General features: G+C 48.1%; 1 protein-coding gene across 4 annotated transcripts in view; it reads left to right on the forward strand.

Moving 5' to 3' along the window:
* Positions 1-9,995: 9,995 nt before the first annotated feature.
* The window catches only part of ZHX2 (zinc fingers and homeoboxes 2), a 167,658-nt gene continuing 152,251 nt past the window's right edge, over positions 9,996-25,402 (forward strand). For all 4 annotated transcript variants that reach the window (XR_009054054.1, XM_057737572.1, XM_057737574.1 and 1 more), the window contains exon 1: positions 9,996-10,438. The gene's annotated coding sequence lies outside the window, so the exon portion shown is untranslated. The remainder of the gene's footprint in view (positions 10,439-25,402) is intronic.

Consider the following 25,402-nt stretch of genomic DNA (forward strand, 5'->3'; position numbering starts at 1 on the left):
AGTGGGATGCTTCTCCTGACCTCTTCTTCAGTGATCTTTTCTATCACACGGGAAGTTTCCAACTTTCATGAAAGAAGTGGGATTCAAGCTCACAAGATAAGTTCAGAAACCCTGTATCAATGAGGGCAGAAGGAAATGCTTCCTTTATTTCTCTAAAAGGGAAATGAATCAAGACCCTTTAAAGATCCAGGGTACACCCCTTCATGAGAGCAGCTGGGCATCCTTTATAAGGCAATAACAGTATATTCACCATCATAGAGACCTAAAGTGTTCATGATAATCCAATGAAAATGGCTTTAAATTTCCATCATTTAGGAATTCTGCTTCTTGGAAGATGGAGTAGACATACGTTTCCCTATTCCTCCTGTAAAGTACAACTACAATCCCTGGACATTGCAAGCAGAACCACTTACAAACATACAAAGACTCTGAAAGGTGGAGAGAAGAAGGCAGACCAATTAGGAAGCTCAGGGTCTGAGGAATGATGTGTCAGTTATTTCCCTGGGTTTCCTTTTGTTTCATACACCCCAGAGTTGAAGCTGACAAAGCCAGCAACCTGCACATACCAACAGGTGCTGACAAAAAAGCCCCAGTAAAACCCAAACAAAGTCTACTCTGTCTAGCCAAAGGACTAGGAAAGGAGCAGAGTAGCAAGACAGAACATTTTAAGACAATAACATCTCTGCTCCAACCAAACACCACAGAAAACACGGTGACCCAGCCCCACTCACACCCACAAAGGCCAAGTGAGGAGTGGCCACACTGGTGTGGCTGTAATGAGATACAACACACGCCCCCTGGGGTCATGTCAGAGAAGGCCAAGGGGGAGCCAGGACTCTCATCACCGCTGGTCTCAGTGGAGGCCAGGTAGGAGCCTGAACTTCCGCCTTCGCCCCACAATAATGAGGTGTCTCTGCTCTCCCTATAGGGTGGTATTAGTGGAGACCACATGGGAAACAAACCTCAACCCCTGCCCAACAGTGATGAGGAATCCCCCTCTCAGGTCCCAACAGAGGTCAAGTGGGAAATCTGGACTTCTACCCCCATCTGGCAGAAATAAGACAGAGCCCCTCTCCTTTCCTCTGCCAGAGTGATATCAGTGAAAGTCAGCAAAAGCGTAAGATTTAAATAAGACCCAGAGTCTCACAATATAACATGAATATGTCCATGTTTCAGTCTAAAATCATATACCATACCAGGAACCAGGAAGATCTCAAACTGAATGAAAAAAGACAATCAAGAAATGCCAATGCCAAGATGTCAGAACTACATTAGAATTACCTGACACAGGCTTTAAAACAGCCATAATAAAAACAATTCTGAGTCAAATGAACATGCTTCAAACAAATGAAAAAAATTAAAATCCTCATCAAAGACCCAGAAAGTCTCAACAAAAAAATAGGAGATATAAAAGAAAGGCAAATGGAAATTTTTGACCTGAGAAATACAATATCCAAAATAAAAGCTTCAGAGGATGGACTCAACAGTATAATGGAGGGAACAGAGGGAAGAAACAGTGAATTCAAAGATAAAGCAGTAGAAGTTACCCAATCTGAACAACAGAAAAAAAAAAAATAGACTGAAAAAAAAAGAGCAGAGCCTCAGGGAACTGTGGGACCATAACAAAAGATCTAACATTTGTGTCAGTGGAGTCCCAGAAGGACAGGAGAAAGAAGACAAGGATGGCAAAGAAATAATGGCAAAAACATCCCAAATTTCATAAGAAACATAAGACTACAGATTTAAGAAGCTGAGTGAACCCCAAACAGGGTAAGTGTGTATGTACCACACAAAGGAACTGCAAAATCTGTAAAGCAAAAACTGACAGAATGGAAAGGAGAACTAGACAAACACACCATTACACTTGGAAATTTCTCTCAACTGATAAAACAACTAGACAAAAATTAGCAAGGGTATAAAACTAAACAACACCATCAACCAAAAAGATCTAATAGATATTTATAGAACACTCTGCACAATAACAGAGGAATACACATTCTTTTCAAGTGCCTATGGAACATATACCAGAATAGACTATATACCAGGCCTTCCAAGCTCAGTGGTTATCAGTAGAATTCACTTCCTTGTGGTTGTAGGACTGAGGTCCCTGTTGTCTTAACTGTAAGCCAGGGACTGATCTCAGCTTCTAGAGGTGGCTCTCAGGCCCTTGCCACGTAGCCTCTCCACCTCAGCAGCAGAGAATCGTCATTGTGTAAAATCTTTCTCACACTGTGAATGTCTCTGATTTTCTCTTCAACAAATGCTGCTTTTACAGAGTTCATATGATCAGATCAAGCCTCTCCAGAAATCTTCATAATTTCCCGATTTTAAGGCCAATCGATTTGAGACATTATGTTTGCAAAATTCTTTCTCAGCAGTACCTTGGTTAGTACTCATTGGAATAAGCAGGGGCTGGGAATCTTGAGGGCCATCTTAGAATTCTACTACCCCATATTCCATGTTAGGCAAGAAAGGAGGACACAGAGATGACTGGTAAAATGCCATCCTCAAGGGATTACAGTCAAGTGAGTGTAGCATATACAAAGAAGTGACTCGACTACAGGGCAGCGATTGCTATTACAAAGAAAGTACAATATTCTGTAGGACTTCTGAGGAGGCATTAACTCTCTTGGGAAGAGTGCAGGAAAGCTTCCCAAAGGGAGCGACATTTGATTTGTGTCTTGAAGCACAGGGGAGAAGAGAAGGCATTCCAAGTAGAGGGTGCACCATTTACAAAGATGGAAAAGACAACAGCAAGTTTAGGGAGTGACAAGTAATCCAGTGATGCTGAATCTTAGAGGACAAGGTTAGAAGACGTGGTTTTAAACGAGGCATGGACGCTGCATTAAACAACACCTGACTCTGAAAGAAAGTCACCTTTGCAGTTCTCTTTCTATTCTTTTAATTAGCTCAAGAAAAAGTTATCAGTTTGGTGGTAGTCTGTCATTAACACCTTTCTAACACCTTTACCCTCTGGCTCCACCTTCTAGCATGAAAGTATCTAGCTAGCTTAATAGCACTGTTTCTTTCTGTGGGTTACTTTTACTGTTACCTTTCATTTGTTACAATCAGTATTGGATTTTCTTTTTCCATTGTGATAAAAAGATTATTATTTTTTAAGCTCTTAATTGGAATATAATTGCTTTACACTCTTGTACCAGCTTTTGAGGTACACCAAAGTGAATCAACTGTATTTATATATATATCCCCATATCCCCTCCCTCCCATGACTCCCTCCCACCCTCCCTGTCTATTATTATTATTATTATTATATTATCATTTTCATTATTATTATTAAATAAGTACATACATTTAAGTTTTAAATGAAAATCAATGTAAATTAAAATGTCAAATAAATAACATTACAGGTAGTACGTATGCCTCTGGGGCAAAAATTGTGAAGGTGGTTTGCAAATGAGTTAACTGGGAACACAAAGATGTAATAAGAAGCAGGCAGGATTCTTGGTCAAACTGGGGTTCAAGTTGGACTCCTCCATGGGTCTTAGTTTTCTCCTACAAATTAAGGAAATGATACACCTACTCAGAAGGTTGTGAAGATTAAGTGAAACCAAGTGTACGAAGAATCTTCTATGTGGCTTTGTGCATGGTAGGCATTTGGAGTTCCCATCACAGTACATATCTCTGAAGAATGGAAACCTTAGTTTTTGGCAACACCAAACAGGAACTTAACTCCAGTACCTATGGAGTATCTGCACTTGGTAAATATTACCTAAGAGTATTCATCTGCTTAGGATCTGGGACCTGTGCATGTGCGTGTGAGGCAGGAGGTGGTCCTTAGGCTGAATTCAGCTGATATCAGGGAAAGCATTTGACTCAAAGGAGTGGCCAGCCCAGGCGTCATGACCAGTCCCTCCACCCCTTGTCTGGCTTTCTCTGTGATCTCAGAATGCAACGTCCTACAGAGATCAGTGGGAAGTACATCCGGGATATTCAGATATATGTGCAAATGAAAACACAAGGGAAATACTTCCCATTTCAGTTATTTATTGCTGTGTTGTAAACTACCCCAAAACTTGGTGGTGTTGAACAACTATCATTTATTATCATATCTCATGATTCTGTGGGTTGGCTGGGTAGAGCTGTGAGGCTCTTCTGCCCTGTGTGATGTCAACTGGGGCTGCAGTCAACTGGGAGGTCAGTTAGTCTGGAGCACCCAAGATGGCTCACTCACGTGGCTGCAGTCTGACTGGGAGTCAGCCAGAAATCAGCTGGGGCTACTGCCCCAGCATCTTGATTTTCCTCCATGTGACTTCCCCATGAAGCTTGGGCTTCTCACAGCATGGCAGCAGGATTCCAAGAGGAAGGAAGCAGAAAATGCCAGTCTCTTAAGGCCTCAGCTCATATGTCTCAGAACATCACTTTCATAGCATCAAAGCAATCACAGGACTAGTCCAGATTCAAGGGGAGGGGAGATAAACTCCACCTCTTAATGGTGAAGTATCTTTCATACAGGGAGGGAAAGGATTGACCATAGGCATCTTGGGAGACCATGTACCACACACCTCCTGAAGTTTTCACTTATTGCAAAGGGTTTTCACTCTAGAATTATGTGTATATTTCAACCCAGTAATTAGTTATCAAGGAATTTATTATAAGGAAGTAATCTTAGATGGTTCAAAAGACTTGATGCAAGGTTTTCCATTGCTAATGTTTCTCATGCTGGGAGTTCAGATGAGGACTGACCACCCATGCAGTATCTCACCAGACACAAATTCTATGCACCACAGAAATAGAAACTTTGACCCTGGGAACTGATGTACTCAGCTAAGTTCATTCTAGGTGAACAGAAAGTGTGTATACTCTTGAAAAGCTTTGACTCCCTAGAACTGGATAAGCCCTGACAAGAAGTGCACTTCATTCATTCATTCAGCAATCATTTGTGGTGCACCTGTGATATGCCATGTTGGTTTAAACATAGGGGCTATAGCAGCAATGAACTAAACAAAGTACCTGGCTGCAGGAACCCTAAATTCTAGTAGGGAGACAACCAAATAAATGCATAAGTATATATTAAATAGCATATGATAAAAAGACCTTGTCAAGTGATAATTCTCTTCCAAGGTTCTGCAAGAAAAGAGAGACAACATCTGACAGGAGCCACATTTAGACCCCTTTTTATACAATAGCAAATGATGAAGGGGCATAGGAATAGCATTGGCCTTGGAACAAGACTTGGATTTAGACTGTGGTTCAGAATTTAGTTTGTGAACTTGAACTAATGACTGTAACCTTTATAAGCCTCAGTAACCTTCTCTGTAAAATGGAGACAATAATACCAGTTCTGCTTTCCTTACAGAGATGATGCAAGGATATAACCAGACTGTAAAATCAAATAAGTTCTGAGTTTACCCCATTTGGTAAACTTTTACCTCTACACTCCAAGCTGGATCAAGTCGCTGCCATGTCAAGCTCCTGCTGTAAACTTGAAAACATCAAGTCCCAGCCCCGATGCCACCCATGCCATGGGATTGATCTCAGGGCATGAGACATTTTGTATCAAGCCATGGGGTGGGGAGATGCAGACGTGGAAGGAGACAGCCTCTGTCTAGCATGCTTCCTTTCTTCCTTTCACTTGCAGGTTTTCAGTAAAGTAATCTGAGTGTTCCAAAAGGTCACCCTCTGTCTTGCTTTGCTGTAAGTCGTGTCAGCAGTGGCTATTCCATGCTACAGTTGGAAATTTGACATTTAATATTTTTCATTTCTCCTAAGAGTCTTATAGGGACTTCCCTGGTGGCTCAGTGTTTAAGAATCTGCCTGCCAATACAGGCGACACAGGTCCGAGCCCTGGTCTGGGAAGATCCCACGTGTTGCGGAGCAACAAAGCCGGTGTGCCACAACTACTGAGCCTGATCCCTAGAGCCTGCGAGCCACAGCGATTGAGCCCATGTACCTAGAGCCCATGCTCCACAACAAGAAAAGCTACCACAATGAGAAGCCCATGCACCGTAACGAAGAGTAGCCCCCGCTCATCACAACTAGAGAAAGCCCGCCGCAGCGAACTCAGTGCCCCTAATTAAATAATAAATTTTTTAAAAAAGAGTCTTACAGTGGAGAAAGTAAATAAATGTAACATATGGAAAGATCCATACCAAAATTGTCACCAGTACCTGGTTGGACTGCTGATGTTTTCTTTTTCTTGCTTGCTTCTCTGTGTTTTGCCTTTTCTTTTTTCATTCATTTAGAAAAATACTTATCTAGCACGTGCATGCAGGGATCAGACAGCTGGATGGGGTGACCCCACAATTCCCATCTCAATTCCAAATTTTTGCTGCTCCCCCCCACGTCTCTTTTGGGTTTACAAGCCAGTGCGGATTTGCTGTCATTAGATTAGGGGCCCCATAAGGGTAATACCATGTTTTTTGTTTCTTCTCCTACTGCCATTTCCAAATTTTCAAGCCTTCTTAGCCAGGCCTAGTTCTACCAAATCATGAACAGACGCTGCTTCCTCCCCACTAGGCCTCCACAGCCTCTGTAAATCACTATGGTAGACTCTTGTCTTTCCTTGGTTTTGAAGCCACCAAAGATTTGAATCCAGATTCTTCTACTTATTGGCTGAGTGACTTTGAAGAAGCTTCTTACCCTCTCTGAACTGCAGTTTTGTCATCTGCAAAATGGGAGAAACAATACCTGCAGGGAAGGCGGTTGTTAGGATTTGACAAGATAATGCATGAGAAGGGCAGGCACATACATAACAGAGGCTCAAAAGGTAATTGCTGTTAATAAAAAGTAGTCTTGGGAAGCACTAGAGGCTGTTCTAGGCTGAGGGTGGAGCTTGGGTTGTTAATAAAGGGCAGAATTGTACAATCATTAAGAACTCTGGCTCTGGTCTCTGAAGAACCCAGTTTAAATCCTTGCTGCCTCCATTTGCCTTGGGCAAGTTACTGCATTTCTAAGAGCCTTGGCTTCCTCACCTGTAAAATGTGCATAATAATAACTTAACAGTGGTTCTCAAAATATTATCCAAGGATCCTGGAGGCCCCCAAGACCCTTCCAGAGAGTCTTCAAGGTCAAATTTATTTTGGTAATAGGGCTAAAACATTACTTGCCTTTTTCACTCTTATTCTTTCTCAAGTATACGGTAGTTTTCCAGAGGCTATGTGACATGTCATAGTGCCGTTGCTTTGATGGTTAATGGAAAGCGTGTTTGTAAATTCCTGTGCTTTAATTTCTTTTTCAATTACCATGTTAATTTCTAACATGGTAAATATCGAGATGTATACAACTCACCGTAAACAAAAGCTATTTGAGGTTCTCAGTAATTTTAAGAGCCTGAAGGGACCTAAGACAAGACATTTGGAGAATTGCTACCTGTTAGGGTTACTGTAAGATTAAGTACTGTACATCTGAAACTAATACAATATTGCGAAGTCAACTATACTTAAATTTAAAAAAAAAGATTAAGTAGCTACTGGGGAATGTATACAAAGCACTCAATAAACATTATCCCTATAATTGTTGGTTCCAAAGCTCCTGAATCATATCAGATAAGGGTCTGCCTACCCCACCCACACATAAAGCAGACTGAAATCATAGCACGTAATGCAAAAGTCACTCTTGTTTTATCCCCTTCTGTTTGTTTATACAGTGAAGGTTCAGTCCATGTTAAACTTTGAACAATTTTTAAAGACACTGCAGTACATTGAGGCCCCCACAGCGTCCATGAGATCCAAGTGCCCTGGAGACATGAGGACTTGGTGGACAGTACAGAGGGTTTACCCTGCTTGGCTCAACGCTGACCCTTCCATCCTATTACTCACTGGCGCAGCCAGAAGAAGGTGGTAATGAGGTGAAGGCACAGGCAACCTGGCTTATAGAACCCCCTCCTAAGTGGTTGACCAGCAAAAGGAGGTGCAATCTCAAAACGGTTTCAATAATTTCCATGGAAACAAACTGAGAACCATAGTTATTTTCAAGGGAAGATGGGGAAAACGGTGGGATGACCTGGAAGAGTCAAGATAAGCAATATAAAAATATTAGTTGTGAGGGGTGTCTTTTTCTTTCACTCTTCAGGCACACCCTTGAGGGAAGAACAAAAAAACGCAGCATCCCTAAATTCTTGATATTGTTGGCAAGTAAATTAGGATTTTAGACAGTAGGTATCAAATGAGTTTGAGAAAGCTGTGACAGGATCTGGAACACAGTCATCCAGGAAATTCTTAGAATCCTTTAAGAGTCGGCCGGGGCAGTTCGTTTCTCAGATATGAAAGCATCTCCCGAGAGACCCCCTCCAAGGCCAGGACCTAGTTTTATGCACCGTTAACTAACAAACAAACAAACCCTACATCAGCAATAACGGAACAAACAGGTGCAAGCTGGTGAGAAAGTTTTGCATATGAGCTATTTTTATTTTTATTGCAAAAATTTCTGGGGACCGAAAGAAGGGGTTCTTTTAGAGAAATTGGAGCCCTGGAGAGACTCGAGAAAAATCTTTTAGCTACGTTCGTCTCCTCAGCCTAGGAAACGAAAATGCCAAAAGGTCACCCAGTGCGTTGGCCACCCAGTCAGCGCCAGAGCCAGCCGTTTTCACCCCAGTCCCGGTCCTCACCTCCAGTCACTGCGCCGCACACGGCCACCTGTTGCTGCCCCCGCGCCCAGAGCCTAGTCGCAAGCCGCCGCTAGAGTTCGTTCTAATTCCCTGGAGCAAAGGCTGGCTGGGAAGCCCCGACACTCCGCGCCTGCTAATCTTAAGGGCAGGCGGGGACTCCGCGGAGCCTCCCAGCCCCAGGCTCCCTTTGTCTCCTCGCTGCGCTCAGAACGTCAAAAGCAGACCCCAGACAGCATCCCTTTGCCCCCGCTTGGCTTGTGCGCGCTCGCGCTCAGCTCACACCTGGGAGATGCTGACGCGTCGAGATGCCCACGGAGGGGAAACTGGTCCATCCTGGCAGGAACGGGCGGAGCAGACAGGTTGCTCTCTGTAAGATTCCAAAGCGCCCCCTGAATCCCAAATCCCTTAGAGCTGCTTAGCTGAGCGCTGTTGCAGGAACGACGCGCCCAAAACGCAAGTTCACGGTTGCCGAGGCCGCAGGCGGAGAGCAGCGAGATCCTGACTCGCCTTTACTCTAAGGTGCCCAAGGGGATCCAGGGGGCGGTGGCAGTTAGGGATGCCCTCCCTCCGGGAACTCCGGAGTCCTAATTCCGAAAGTGACCTGCCTCGCTTCCGAGGGACTTCTCTGCGAGCGCCGCAGGAGTTGTGCATTTCTCGAAGCCTGAGAACCCCAGCGAAAGCTGGCCCGACAAGAGTTTAAGTCAGCTCCCGGGGCGTCTGTTTGTTTATTGGCTCTTAGGGGAAAAGTTTGAGGATGTTTAACCAACCTCAGACCTGGCGCAAGCGGAAATCTCGGAATCTCTCCAGCAAAAGTCATCTAATTTCGAGTCGTTATATAAGTGGAGGCCCTTTCTTACCCTCCCTACCCCCAAGCCCTCTCATTACTATTCCAGGAGTTAAATGTGTCTCCCTTTAAAAAAAAAAAAAATTTTTTTTTTTAAGTTGTTATTACTATTTCCCCGAGTCCGAAGGCAGGAGAAAGCGCAGGCAGCGCCCGGGGCGCACGACAGCCCCACCCTCGCGCTGCCCCTTGAGCTGCGGGAGGGACGCGGGGTCCTGGGTGCCGCCCGCTCAGGGCGAGCAGCTGCGCCCTGCGGTCCCTCCGTCCGCCACTCCACGTGGTCAGGATCAACAGTTTGTTGAGCTCGTCAGTGACACCTTGAACTTTTAATAAAGAAAATGGGTATTGCATCGGGAGGGCTCGGCCGCGGCCGCCGCGCCGGATCCTGCTTAATATTCAATGATCTCGCTCGCGCCTCCCCCTCCTCCCCTCGCAGAAATTCCGCCGAGTCCGTTACTGGGCTCAGACTTTTAAGTTAATTTACTGCACACACACCCCCCCCCCCCCACCTTGGCGAGTAACCAGCGCCTTTAGGGCTAGCCTCCCCCCCCCCACCAGCTCCCGCCTGAAAATGACATTTCGCCGGCGTCTCCGGAGGGGGCTGAATTTCACTTTGTAACTTTCTGCGGAACCCGAGCCCGGGTGGCAGCTCGGGTGGTGGTATCGTATGCAAATACGCATGCTGACGTTACAGATCATGTGGGTTTTGGCGTAGATTCCCCACTGATCGAGACATTTTTTTTCCCCCTTTTTTTTCTTCTTTTCTTTTTTTTCTTTTTTTTTTTTCTTTTCTTTTTTTTTTTTTTTTTTTTTCTTTTTAAAAATTTTGGCCACTGTTCTCCGTACGGGGGCTTCTTCCGTCTGTGTGTCTGGCAGGCTGGCTTTCCCCCTCTTTCCCACGGAGCCCGAGCCGGGCGGCCGGTGGGGAGTGGGGAGTGGCGGGGGGGAGCCAGCAGAGTTCCATTTTGGAACGCCCGCGCCGCGTCTCCGCGCTCCCAGCCCGGGTCCCCGCGTTCCCAGCCCCGGCGCAGGTAAGAAACTTCGCCCCGGCGCGGAGCCCCCCCACCCCGCCCGGCGCCGCCGGCCCCGAGCCCCGCACGCCGGGCAGCGGCCACTCCTGCCCAACTTTCCCACCGCCGCCGCCGCCGCGGCTCCCGAAAATGTGTTGTTCATGGGACTTGGCCGGGGGTGTGATTGGAGGGGGGGTGCGCGAGGGAGGAGGAGGGGGGGTGCAGGCGCTTTCTGCGGGTGGGAGGAAATCAGAGGCTCCAGGGGTGGGGGAGATTTTTTTTTTTAAGAGTTTTGATTACAAGTTTGGATAAACGGGAGGCAGAGCGAGGAGGAGGAGGAGGAGGAAAAACATGTCTACGTTTCCCTATGTCGACATAAGCCACAAAAAAATATGGCGTCCGCTTTCGACAGGGCGTTACGTAGACCCGACTCTGTTTTTATTTATTTATTTCGCGGCCGGCTCCCTCCCTTCCCGGCCAAACCGCGGCGCTCTGCGCGAGCGGGGCTGGTCCCGCGGGGACGCCACCGGGACGCGGCCCCGGCTCCGCGGGGGCTGGCAGGCGGGGGGCTGCGAGTGTGTGCTCCCCTCCTTCCCCCGCTCTCCCCTCTTCTCCCCGCTCCCGGTGACGATTCGCCGTAATGTGGTGGCAGGAAGCATGACGCCGTGGGTTGAGGCTGCCTCTCCTTCTCTGCGCTCCTGGCGGCTGCAGGCAGCGGGCGGGCGGGCCCCCGGCTACCTGCCGCCGGCCGGGCGGGAGCGCGGCGCTGTCCCCACGCCCCGCGCAGGTGCCGGGGAACCCTCGTGGGGAGGGGCGGCGGGGGACCCTGGGGACCCCCCCCCACCCCGGGCCCGGCGGTCCACAGCCCGCCCCCCTCTGCCCGCCCGAGCCCACGATCGCCGCCCCCCCCCCACCCCCGGGAACGGCAGCGGGCGCCTTGCGTCTGCCCCACGAGAGGTTCAGCTTTGTTGGCGTCGCGGCTCCTTTGTGGCGTCCCTGGGACTTGGGATCTTCGCCTTTGCAAACTTGCCCCCTTTCCCAGCCGCTTTGCGGGAGGCTGCGGAGACGAAGATGAGCGGAAAGTTGGACACCAGTGAGCATCACAGGACGGTCCCCTTGGCCTCGTCGCTGTGCGGAGCTCGGGAGGCGGCGGCGGAAGAGGAAGAGGAGGGTGGCGTGTTAGGCTGGGGAGAAAACTTGACAGGGAACTGAGTTGTGATTTGCTCGGGCTTCCACCTGATGGCTCGGCTTCAAAGCCAGTGGGGTCTCTGCCTTCAGCTATTTCCGCGATGCCTTTTGTTCGTCTGGGAGGTGGGGGAGGAGGCAGGTGGGAAAATGAGGACTTTCCCTGGACCCCTCCCCTTTGAAAGTGTCGCTGCCCAGCTTGGGCCCCAGGGATCACCAAGTCTTTTCAGGCCCTAGAATTCTGCACTAACCTGCTCCCTGACGATCGCCTTCTGTCTCCAAGTTAGCAGCTCCCCAAGTCTGAGGCAAGGCCCAGTTGGGCAGGATTTGCGGGGCAGGCATCCCTCCCCTTCATCCCTTGGGTGGCTCAGACCTCTCACAATTACCCTCTTAAAACACACACATACACTCTCACCCCTTTATGTAGAGCAGAAATTAATGCCTGTTGAAGTGAAGGGAGTGAGGTTCTGAGAGCTCTTGAAGATTTCCGTGGAAAGGTGATTTTCTGTTTATGAGGGCAGTGAGTTAAAGCAGTTGAGTCCCAGGGCAGTGATGTCAAAAAGCATTTGGATGACAACCAAGTGGAATAAATATCTTGTAAAATGGCATGTTTAATAGTAAAAATAGATGAATGGAACCATCAAGTGCTTGAATGGGACTAACATAAAGGTTTGATTTAAGTTTAAAGGGAAAGTTATGTAAAGCTGTATACATATCTTCTTTTAAGGCGAAAGGGTGGAAATCTATAAGTAAGATCGAAATGTCAGCATCTATGACTGGATCCGTGATCTGTGGGGATATCGCTGCTGTTCAAACACTCTGCTCCGCGATTATTCTCTTGTGCACACGTACCTTCTGGCCAGGTTTGGTGTCACCAAAGGATCCACTTGAAGCTAACAGTTTGAAGGGGAAAATTCAGAGGCCAGGGTTTGGGGATAAATCGGATATATTAACTAATCCCCGTTTAATGGGAAAAATCAAGATGCCACAAATGTTTGTTGGCACTCAAGAAAAGTATTCTCCCAATGTAAATGCAGTGTATCTTGACACGCCAAAAGGCAACCCCACCCTAAGTGTCCCATCCACATCAAGACCATGGGATTCAGTGGGATGCCGTGTATTTGACAAAAAGAAAAATGACAGTGTTTGATAACAGTTGCTAACACTGTTTCAGTATGCCAGGCATAATGCTGTATATTTTACATGCTTTATCATTTAATTCTCACCATAGCCCTATGAGATAAATACTGTTATTATCCCAAGTTTACTGTGGAAGAAACTGAAGCTCAGAGAGGTGAAAAAAAACTTGCCCAGAGCCGCACAGCAAAAATCAGACTCCATGTTTGAAGCCAGGCCTTACAACACTCCAGTATAGCAGCTTCCCAGATACGGGAAGTTGTAGTTAGAATGAAAAGTAAAGGCAGAAAAGAGGCGACAGTGACCATGGCCCAGTGGTCCAAACTCACAGGAATTTCCCTGGGTTTCATCTCTTAATTCATTTGTTTAGCAACTGTGTGTTGATTTATTTGTTCATTTCATAACTGTAATATTCATCACAGTAATAAAAGCCTAGAGTCATTAAGCAAGTTTATATGCCAGGAACCATTCTCAGTGCTTAGGATTAAACTGTTTTATCTTCGTGACAACCCTGTGGGGTAAGTACTATCATTCTCTTGTTTTTATAGATGAGGAAACCAGGGGCACAGAGAGGTTCTCTAACTTGCTCAAGACCAAACGGCTAGTAAGCAGAGTACCAGACCCCAGAACGTGCACACTCCACGTGCCAGTGTGCTGCTCCAGACATCATGGAGGTGCTGGAGACAGAGCGTCTATCTAACCTCGATGCAAAGCACTGCTCCAAGCACTATGGAGATGTTAGTGGGACCAAGACTCCTCGCCCTCTAGGAATTAGAGCAGCCAGCTGGCCAAATCAAGCAGGATTAAATAGGTGCTAGAATTGAGAAAAGTAACTATTGTGGAAGTACAATGAAAGGCGTAGTTCTTGTGCTCTGAGGGACCCGTGGAGGATTTCCCAGAGCAGGTAGCATTGGAACTGACCCATGACTGAGGAGCAACAGTGTCTGAGGTGTATCGGGTGTCATCACACTCAGCTGTTAGCAACAGAAATCCTGCCCACCAGTGACTTAACCAGATGGAGGCTTATTTATGTCAGACAACAAGAAAGTGGGTGGGACAATGCCTCAGCTGTACCACTGGAGACCCAGGCTCTGTCTTTCTACTCTGTCACCCTTAGAGTGTAGGTCTTTGGCCACAGGCCTGTCATCTCATGATGGGAAGGTGGCTGCAGCATCTCCAGGCCTCACATCTGCATTCCAGAAGGGGGAAGTAGGATGAATGAGACACAAAGCATTTACCTAGTGTGGCTTTACTGTTACATTTGGAAAGGAATACCCCTCTCCAAGACTTCTGTCCTTAGCTTGACCAGAAATGTGCCACGAGGCCACCAAAACCTACCGGGGAGGGGCAATCACATGTTTTTAGTTAGGCACATTGCTGCCATGGACAAACTGGGGTTCCACTTGTAAGGCAGAAGGGATGAATGGAGGAACCGTTGTTGAGTTGGTAGATAAAGTGTGTGTGGCCTAAGATGAGAAGAGGAAGCTATTCCTCATGAAGTTAAAACTGTTTCCTGGGAGCTGTGTGTATTCTGGGGAGGTGGAGAGAGGGATGCAGGGAAGGTTGTGCAAAGAGATGACGCCACACTTGGGGATGGACGTGGAGGAGGTTGGCTTTTAATCTGTAGGTACTGGAGAGCCATGGCAGGCTTCTGGGGAGGGACTGTCAGGTGAATTAGGAAGGTAAGACTGACAGCAAGTGTGCCTTATGGAGAGGAATGAGCTTGGTTCTTATTTGAACTAAAATGAGTTCTGGAAAGTTTCAGACCAGGGGACCCGTTCTGCCTTAGGGCAAAAAGAAGAGACAGCACACTAACAAAGTGAGGGAAATTTTCTTTTAGGTCCTGCCAATAGGAATCCAGAATTAACTTGATGTTAGTCAGCTGTTACCAGGAAGTAACTAGCTCTCCTTTTGCAGTAACTCAGTGAGTGGAACTGGATACTCTGGGAGGGGGTACCAGTTTACTCCCCAAACAGGACGCTTGCCTTTCTCCTGACCTTCGGACTCTCCAGGTCCCACCTGTAACTCCACCACTCATCAGCAGAATAATTTTGGTTGTGACCCTTCAGCTTTGCTTTTAATGGAGGGGATGCTCTCAGAGGGCGTCCGGTCAGGTTCCCCATGCTGGATTCTTCCAGCAATGACCGACACCCCTGATTCTTTGTTCAATTAATAGCTTTATGACTTTGGGCTATTACACACCTCTTTAAACCTCAGTTTCCTCATCTCCAAAATGGAGATTATTCCAGTAGCTGCCTTCTGGGTTGTTGTGAAGCTTAAGAAGAGATTAAGAAAAGGGCTTCGCACAGCACCTGATACGTGGATTATGCTCAGTAAACGTTTCTGTTATCACCATTGTCACCTCCACCAGCGTCATCACTGCCACCACCTCTAGGATGTGACTTTCTTGTATCCTTGAGGTGCCATGTAATTAACATGCATGGATTTTTATCATAGATTTCAGGACCACAGCTGTCCTCGCCTCATTGCAATTCTCCCTATCCCCCTCCCCCATACACAGATGCACTCGTTTCTGGCAAGTCTGAGCAACTAGTGACATGGAAAGCTCTTCCCGAATATCACAATGGAACCCTGGTACAGTGTTCAGGTACTGTAATGTGCTGTGTCATGGTCAAATGCAGACAGCGCAGTTCTGAAAGGATGCTTAGCTGCTCACAGACCCCTGTGGTAGACAATAAAGTGGACGTTGTTTTTGGTATTGACAAGGTAGTTTCGTTTGTAGTTTAAAAAAAAGTCCCCCTGATTCCCCGCCCCTCCCCTGCATTGCACAGGTTGTGATTTTTTAGAACATCCACCCCCAGTGTGTTTCCTGTTCTTATGCTTGAAGTCATGCATTTAAGAGGGGTTGATTGGCAATGGGGGGTGTGTGTGTGTATGTCTCACACACACACGTGTGTAACAGATCGCCAAGGAGAAAAACTTTCTTGGCAACAGTCCATCACGTTCCACCCAAACTTTAAAATGGAGTCAAAAAAAGACAAGAATCAGTTTTTTTTTTGTTTTTGTTTTTGTTTTTTTGCTGACACCTTTCTTTACCCCCCGGTGAACAATTTACCTGTTAAAAGCCACAGTTCACACACTTTCTTCCTCTTTCTGCCTGGCTTTGGTCCCCTAGTACTAGAAACAATTAGTGGAGATTAAATCTTATTACACAGTGTTTCACTGCAACAGTATTTACCACATAAAACCTGCAGTGAATGAAATGGTTGTGCTATTGATTCATGGGGGATCAATATCAAGGAGTGCGACCCAGGCCTTCACTGACTTCGGAATAAGAGGTTCAGAGTGTATGTTAGGGGTGCACAGGCTTGGTTGGAGAGGGAAAAGTGGGAAGCACATGCCAGGTTTACTTTCCTGGGTTTAAAGCCACACTGGGTTCACCTTGCAGGGGGAGCAGCAAAATCCTGGGAACCATTTGCTGTCAAGCTCCAGGCGGGGAGTGGATTCCTGTGTCCCTGGGGCCTCGGAGGGTGGCCGGACTGAATTAGCTCTTCGGGAGGGAATCCTCCCTGTCAGGAGCCCAGAACGGACTCTGTGGGAGAGAGAAGGAGCCTGCTGTCAGGAAGGGTAGAGAGAAAAGATGAATGAGATTTTCTGGGCCGGTTGGATGCCTGCAGCTGCAGCTTCTGGACTCCAAAACAGCTGCAGAAAACCGAGGAAGGACCAGAATCTACACTGAAGAGGCCACGTGTGTGTGTGTGTGGGCTGTGCCAATGGGACGGTTTAAATCAGTGTTGCAGAAAGACTCAAGAAAAACACTCCTCAGCGGGGCTGACATTTGTGTCCCCCCACAACCATCTTCCCCGCCCCCCCCCCCCCCAGCCAACCCCAGCCTTGTCCATTCTGGCTGGTGAGACGGAATGAATACAAAGCTCTCTGCATACCCAGACACACCACAGACACAGTGTCGCCATCCGCAAAGCAGCAGCAGCAGCTTCCAAAAACTGAGCACCTACTGTGTGCCAGGAACCCTGCTGAACGCTCTCTCTTCACTGTGTGCTTCGGTGTGACTCCGAGGGGCACGTTGAGAGCCGTGGTGGAGCCCCACTTTGAAAGAGGAAACCAAAGCTCAGAGCGGTCAGGTGCTTGCTCAAGGGCACAGAGAGAAGGTAGCTGAGATTCGAACTCAGATCGTTCAGATTCTAAAGCTGATGCTCTTGGTCACCACCGGGTCTTTCTGAAGTCTTCTAGAGGCCAGCTCCACCCCAGCCTGGAACGATATGGGGAGGAGAAGGGGTTGTTTTAGAACGAGCTTCTGAGCAGTCTGATGGCTTTTCTGCTAAAGGAGTGTAGGGGTGAGTGTGTGTGTGTGCACGTGAGTTTAGTCAAAATGGAAGAGAATTCCAAATCTGTGCCTATTATCCTTAGCCCCCCAAACCCCGCCCCCAAGGCAATCCTAAAGCCTCTATCAGTGTCTATACCAGAACATTCTCCAGGGGTCATGGCACCCTCCCCACCCTCTCCTCCCTGGCTCTGGCGAGAAAAGGAATCCCAGTGGGCTGAAAGCTGCAGAGTTGGAGACGGAGGAGAAGCTGGGTGCTACTTTCAGGGTGCTGAACAGCCTTGCCAGCCGCTGGGGGAAGGAGGTGGAGGGGGCAGGCGTTGGGAGGGTGGAGAATGGCTGTGTTGCTGTTTTTATACAATAAAAGAGAATCATTGTAACTGGGAGCCCTTGAATTATAATACGTCTGCCCATGGTTCTCTCCAGCTACAGGGCCATTTCGTTAAATAGCACACAGAAAGCTCCTTTCAGTTGACATTACTTTCCTGCTGTTCTTAAAGTATGAGACCGGGCTGAATTGCTTGAATGAAAAAGCCATCTCAGGCTCCCCCAGCCCCCTGTGTGTGCGTGGAGCCCCCGTGGAATCTCCCTGGCCTGTGCAGGAGGGCGTTTAGAAATTATTTGCCTTTGCCCTGCACCCTTGTCTTTTTGGAAACAGCGCCTTGAAGATATTTGCGCACAGCCTGCTCAGAGCTGGGTGTCACAGACAAGTTGTGTAGGGTGGCTGGTGGCCCAGAGGGGGTAGGGAAAGGCCAGAATGACAGGGGCTGGAGAAGGTGGGATATGAACTGACAGCTGGAAGCTGGAAAAAGAGACTGCCCCCTGGCCAAGAACTCAAGGGCTTGAAGGGATGCTGGTGGCTCCAGGCAGGAGCAAAGAGGAGCACAGGGCCTCACCTAACCTGCTCTAACAGAGCGCCGAGGCCATATTATCCTATAGGACCGCCTGGAACTTAATTGATTCTGAGCATGCAGTGAATTTCTGCCAGGGCCACACAGCTCAGGAGAGCTGGAAGACTTCACATCATTTCCCAGAGCAAAGCCTCCTGGGTGCACGGAGCCCCGGAGTAGAAACGGTTAGGATCACGGGTGGGTTAATGGTAGACCCTCCAAAGACAGAGAGCTGGAGTCAACACTGAAATTGGACGTGGCCTGACTTCAGCACTCTTAGAAATGGGATTTATGGCTCTCCTGGTAGAAAGTCTAATGTCCTCTGGCATCCCCAGAGGGGGATATTGGGGGGAGGAGAAAATAGCATTATCATTAATGTTATTAATGGTGCATTAGTAGGATCAAGGAATATTCTAGCTGGAAGAAGGTTTAGGGATCACTTATTCCAGCTTTGGGAAACTGAGGCTCAGAGGAATAAGAGAATTTGCCCACGGTTATAGGATCATAGGGCAGCATATGACTTTTCCTCTTCTGTACTATCTAACTTAAGGTCATCTGTTTCCTTAGGACTCCCCTGACCAGCCAGCTCCACCACAGTACCTTCCCTTCCCCCTTCTTTTCTTCTGTCCAATCAGCAAACGCTCTCTGAGCACCTGCCAGAGGAAGAAAACAACATCTCTGCTCTCAGGCAGTTCACGGTCATTTGGCACTTAGCAGCAACTGCTTCCTGACATCACAGGCACAAGGCTGAGTGCTTTCTGTGAGTTAGCTCCCGGCACTTCTAGGAGCTATGAGGACTCTGTTATCCCCATTTAACAGGTGAAGAAACACAGAGTGGGAAGTCCTTTGTCCAGGGCTTCTGGAAGCCAGGCGATCCTGCACCACAGCTGGTGCTCTTAAGGCACGGGCACCCGCACGTGCAGCCTCTCCTGCGCTCTGCGCCCCTGAGGCTCCAGAGAGAGGGCTGGGGCCCCTCCCCAACTGATTAGTGCCAGGGGCCGGGCCAGCAGCCCGCACTGAGGATGACACAGGGAAGGGCGTGCGTTCAGGGCCTGACGAAGGGCCTTTTCATGCATGGGGGTTTTTCCCAGTGTGTTGAACGTTAACTGTGTGTAGGCGCCACGCACCCTCACGCCATAGCCCAGGTCACTCGTACAGTAGCCCTGCTGAGCAGATCGTGGGAAGGGCAGAACTGGAACTCCAACACAGGTCTGTGCAAAACAAGACTGGAGCAGGTTTAGGCACATCAGGCAGGCATGCTGCATGCAGAAGTCTCTGATTGGGAGTCCTGTGTGGGCCGGGGCAGCTCACTTAGGGACAGAGAGTCACCAGTGGCAGCCCAGTTTACTTTCCCCAAGACCTCCATAAAAATAAAGGAACTTTGAGGCACTTTAGGCAACTTTCAGCTGAGCAACAGATACTTGTTTGAGCATGATCAGAATGTGTACCAGGCCCTGTGCATCTCTGTAGCATAGGTACTAGCATTTGTCCCATTTAAAATTAGCTTGAGAAGTAACTTACGTGCCTTCAAATCCGCCCATTTAAAGGGTACAGGTTACTGATTTTTCTTACTTCTACCGAGGTGTGTATTCATCACCACAGTATAATTTCAGAACGTTTCTGATGCCCCAAAAAGAGACCCCGTGCCCGTTGCCCGTCACTCTCCTCCCCCCTCGCCCCCAACCCTAGACAACCACTGATTAGACTTTCTGTCTTTATATATTCACCTTTACTGACATTTCATATAGAAGGAATAGTACAATATGTGGTCTTTCATGTGCTTCCTTCATTTAACACGTTTTTAAGGTTCATCCGTGTTCTAGCATGCGTGGGCACTTCATTGTTTCATGGCTAAATAATATCCATTGTATGAACAGACCACGTGTATTAGTCTGCTGGGGCTGCCATAGCCAAATACCACAGACTGGGTGACTTAAAGAACAGACATTTATCTTCTTATAGTTCTGGAGGCTGGAAGTCCAAGTTCAACACGTCTGCAGGTTTGATTGCTGTTGAGGTCTCTCTCCTTGGGTTGGAGATGGCCACCTTCTTACTCTGTCCTCATGTGGGCTTCTCTCTGTGTATGTGCCTCCCTGGTGTCTCTTTTGTGTGTTGAACTTCCTCTTCTTATAAGGATACCAGTCGGATTGGACTAGGGTCCACCCTAACAGCTTCATTTTAGCTTAATCACCTCTTTAAAGGCCTTGACTCCAGATACAGTCACATTCTGGGGTTAGGGTTTCAACAGAAGAATTTGGGCAGGACACAATTCTTATCATACCACCATGGTAGCATGGGCTGTTTTGTTTATCCATTGACCTGCTGATGGGCAGTTGGGTTGTTTCTACGTCTTGGCCATTATAATAATGCTGCTGTGAATATTTGTATGCAATCTCTGTGTAGATGTGTGTTTTCATTTCTCTTAGGTAGATATCTAGGAGTGGAATTGCTAGGTTTTATGTTTAACTTTTTGAGAAACTTCCAAACCGTTCTCCTGGCTGTTTCCTTTTCACATTCCCACCAGCAGCGTGTGGGGATTCTGATTTCTCCCTATCTTTGCCAATCCTCGGTATTGTCATAAAGTCCATTTTACAGGTGAGGACACTGAGGCACTGGGTGGGGAAGGTCAATCACAAGGCTAGAGAGCAGAGGAGCAGGCTTCACACACACACACACACACACACACACACACACACACACACACACACACACACACACACACCCCAGTCTGACCAGTTCCCTACCTAGGTCAGGACTGGTTAGCAAATGAGGCACCCAGTGTGTAAAATCTAAGACAGCGCTCGCTCTTAAGGTCCGTCCAAGTGCAGGCCCAGCCGGCACCCAAGAGGGAGTGAGCGCTCCTTAAGCTTTGCATCCTGGATGCCTTGTTTGCCGCTTACCTCCCCCTTGTCCTGGCCCTGCTGCCACCCTGCTCCTTGTGTGTGAGGCACTGTGTTCCATGTCCAGGGGGCAAGGGTGGGGACAAAAAGGACCAAGCCACCACCCCTCCCCCAGAGGAGCCCTCAGTGTGGCTGCAGAATTTGCGCATTTGCAGCCCTGCAGAGCGAGCCTAGCTGGACGTGCAGAGGCAGAATCCCTGCTCACAGTGTTGCTGTGCAGATTTCAGAGGCTAATAACTGTGAGGAGCTGAGCACAGCACCCAGCACCCAGGCAGTGCCCTGGAAGTGCTGCCTGGCACGGTGATGTTGGCACAAACATATCTCAGACCTGTGTGTTGTGAGGCTGCCTCTGAGTCACTGGACTTTGAGGGATGTTCTGACGCTTTGGATCTGTGATTGGGGGTCTCACCCCTGCCGCACGGAAGAGCCATCAACCCAGCGACCAGGAAGTGGCCGGAGATGAACGAAACTGGCCACCCATGTCCTCTCGGACCTGCTGAGCCCATGCTGGGAGTGGTGGGTCTGTCCACAGAGCCCAGCACTGGCTCTCCTTCAGCTCACAGGTTGCCCCAGCTGGGCTGTAGACACTCCAGGTCTGGCTCTGTTACCTCCGAAGCCAGAGGGCAATTCCTGTGCTCCCAGATTGGGAAAATACCTGACGGATAATGCTTGTGGGAGCCAAGGTGAGCCAGGGAAGAAATGGCCTGGGGTCCTATGTGCTGAATTGATGGTCCCCTTGTTTTCCCCAGCTGGGCCAAGGGGCCCTGTCGGTGGCCTGGGTTGTTACATCAGTGTGCTGGTCTTTCAGGGTTGGGGAGGGGTGCACTGATTGATACTGGTAGGAGATTTGGGAAATCAATTTCAAGATGTCTGGATACAGAAGATGTTTCATTTACAAGAATGATAGAGATGGTAGGAGGCTTCCCGCTCCGCTTGGTCGAGGCCACGTAGATTCTGCACAGGGTTTAAATGGACTCACCTCTCTTAATAACTGGAGCTCAGTGGTTCTGCCTGATGGGAAGGTGGCTTGCTGGCAGAGCCACAGGACCAGAGGCGTTGAGACCTCCCGGCTGGTGCCCTCCCCAGCCCTCACACACCACGCCTGCCACGCGCCTGCGGACACACCGAGCGTGGGCGGCCCGTGCTGTAGGGTCACCGTGCGTCTCACCAGGGGTCTCAGGTGTGTTCTGATACCATGAGAAGACCTCAGACTTGCCGGACATGGGGTCTTTTACTTTGATTCCCCCACCCCCAGCCCCTGCCACCTGAACACCTAGCTCTGGCTGAGTGGTGGCTCATTAAACCATTGTTTACTTGATGAACAGACTTGAATAAAAGAGAATTTGTGTGTGTTGAAATAGGAAGAGGGAGTCATGATGGGCTGACTACCCCGAATTGAACAGAAACTCTTCTGCAGTTGATTTTTTTGTATTTGGTTTTTTCAGTAAGAGGGAAGGAGGAAGTCTTTGGGAAGAAATACACGTGGTGGCATCTGTCACCATTCTCTCCCTGCCTCCATTCCACGGATGTGTGGCTCTAAAACACCAAATCATGTTCCACGAACCTCCTAAAAACCTCCCCTGGTCAGTTGCCCAGGAGTCATAAACCCAAATGCTTTTAGGGGCTTTGCAGGTAGCAGAAACAAGTAAAGGGGTCAAGTGTAAGACAGTAGGGAGTGGTGAAGAGTGGGTCAAAGTAGAAAGCATATGTCCAGTCTAAAGTACCCAAAATCAAAAAAATTTTAGTGGGCTTTCCTGTCCGTTCCAAGGACTGCTGCCTATAGTAACTTCTAACCCATAGGATCAAATCCAAATTCCTGACCCTGGCATCGCGGCTCTTTAAGAGCCGACCTCTACCTACCAGGCGTATTTTGCCACAGCCTCTTCCCACTCTGCCATGCGTCCCACACTTCAGCCATTCAGTGCTGACCCCAAAACCCCACGTATGCCATCCTCTCTCCCTTTTATTTCCTTTTCCACACGTAGGTCCTTCTCCCCGGAAGACTCATCCTCCAGACTTAGCCAAATCTGCTCATTCCTGCTAGAGAGATGCTCGCTCTCCTCTCTAAGAGGCTAGTGTAACATAGAAATAACCACTCTGAAATCCTAACACGTGGATTTTGATCTGTTTGCATGTCTGTCTCCGTGAAAAACTAGGGACCACCCCTCCACCCCAAGGGAGACTTTCCTCTTTATTTTTGTGTTTCCAGCACCCGCCCAGGGCTGGCCCACTGAATAGGTTCAAAGTGAACGAGTGACTGGACGGTTCTACAAATGAGTAAATGATTCTTTCACCAGAGCCTGTGTTCTGGGTCAGCACGAGGTAGTTAAAGAGGAGTTGCTGCTGCCCCTGGTGGCTGGTCCTTGCCAGTGCCTGCAAGGACAGTCGCTGGACCATTTCGTCACAGGAAGCCAGCAAGGAGGCTTCCGTCCCAGGCTGCCTTTGTCCCAGGTTTGGGGCCTCTGATCTGCCTGCCTCCCTGGCTCAGCCCCGCTACCTCATCTGGACATCTGGCCTCTGTGTGCATCCTGGGTCCACTTCCTCCCTCTGACTTGGCTGCAGCTTTGTTTCCTTCCTGGAATACCAGGGCCACCTTCCTGTGTGGCACCCAGAGCAGTACCACAGGTGGCATTGCAGGATCTTTCTACCACTTCCAATGGTAAACTTTTTTGGGGGGGTGGGGAGAAGTCTGAACTTGAGACCAAACTTGAAAGGTGGCAGGAAAGAAGGACACACATTGATTGAATGCCTGCTGTATGCCAAACATTGAACCAAGCATATTGTATTCTCCACCTTGTTTTATTTTATTTCATTCCCCAAACAACCCCAATTAGTAGAAATTTTTGTACCCATTCTGTATATGAGGAAATTGAGGCTTTATGAAATTAAGTGCATTTAAAGCCAGACCCGAGTGACATCTGAGCCCAGGTACTTGTGACTTCACAGAGCTGGCATGTAAGTTAAAGGTTATTAAGACTCTGTGTTAAGTGCCTTAGTGAGTGGGATACAGAGTTTACTATTCTGATTATAAAAGGCTGCATGAGTAACAAAGGCATCTTTTCTCTTCTCCTTAGAAGGTGCTTCCTGGCACTAATACAGCTTCTCTTTCTCAAGATCCTTGTCCTCTAACAGTTTTGTCACCAATTTTTTTTCCTCTGGGGAGGGAAGGAAAAAAAATACTTTTCACCAGAGAGATGGACAGTTTACTAAATCTTAATCTTACAGGGTCATCTTGCACGATAGGAAAAATAGTCATTGAGATTTCAATCTGTGTGTCTGTGTGTGTGAGCGTGATAGAGACTAATTGGCCAGTCTGTGACCAATCTGCATGAACCCTTTGGAATAGGCATTAAATAAGATGTATGAGTAGTCAGGTTAGGCTAAACTGTGTTGCAGTGACAGGTAAACCCCAATATCCTAATGGCTTAACCAAGCAAGGATTATTTCTTACTTTCATGAAATACACTGAAGGAAAAGCGCTCTTCAAGGTAGCTGTGACTTAGGGATCCAGGCAGGCTAAATTTTTTAACTACATCATTTCAAAGAATTGGCTTTCAGGCTGCTGAAGAGGAAAACAAAATTAAAGGGTCACATACACACTCTTTAAACAGGTTATTTCTGCTCACACGACCCTGCCTGATTGCAAGGAGCCAGGAAAAACATTGGGGAGCACGTAGATGTTTGTCAAGTAGGACGTGTCTCTGTATCGACTGAAGTCCTGAGCCGACTGGCTGTGCTGCTTGTCGGCCTCACTGAGTCTCGGGGAGTGAAGAGTACCAATGGCAAAGCCCAGATCTGAACAGAACTTCCTGCCACTTAGTCCAGTGCCACTTTTAGCTCCAAGGACAGTGTCCAGTTGTCCCACCCAGTGGTATATGGGGAAGTGATCCTGATGATCCGAAAGACCACCAAACATGAAAGTTAATTTTTTGCAGCATATTTACCTTTCTTACATTTCATAGAGTACCATTCCAGGTTGGTTCTGCCTTGAGCATCCAGTCTGGCGTAAAGGAAATTAAAATTTAATGAGGCCCTCATCACTGCCAGACACGAATGGTACTGAGCACAGGAGTGACTCTAATGGCTGGTATATACCAAGAGCGCATGTGCTTTGTGCCAGGTGGTTTCCCAGCACTGGTGGGTTAATTTCTATACCCCACCCACCTCCCCTCGGAGGGCCTGACTGTTCCTTTCCGCCTGAGAGAGGCCTGATTACCTGCATGTAATAGATGAGGAAACGGAGGCTCAGCAAGGTCAAGGAACACAGCTAGGAAGGGGTAGAGCTCAGCTTCCTGGGCAAGTCAAGCTGATTCTAAACCCAGCACTTGATTTGTGAGGTTGGGAGTATGTGGGGGATGCAGAAAAGGCCAGGGATTCAATGCTAGTGCCATTCAGGCTAGTAGTATTGAAAGGTTTTTGTGGATTCAGCTATGCCTATACATTCCAGGGGGGGAGCGTCAGAAGATAGATACTTTGTTGATTCACAGGAGAAGTATTCCAGCTCCTACTATGTGACAAGGCACCCTGCTAGATGCTACGCTGGTGAATAAGACACTGCTTCAATCTAGAT

This window comes from Hippopotamus amphibius, chromosome 5, assembly GCF_030028045.1.
Source record: "Hippopotamus amphibius kiboko isolate mHipAmp2 chromosome 5, mHipAmp2.hap2, whole genome shotgun sequence".
Lineage (NCBI taxonomy): Eukaryota > Metazoa > Chordata > Mammalia > Artiodactyla > Hippopotamidae > Hippopotamus > Hippopotamus amphibius.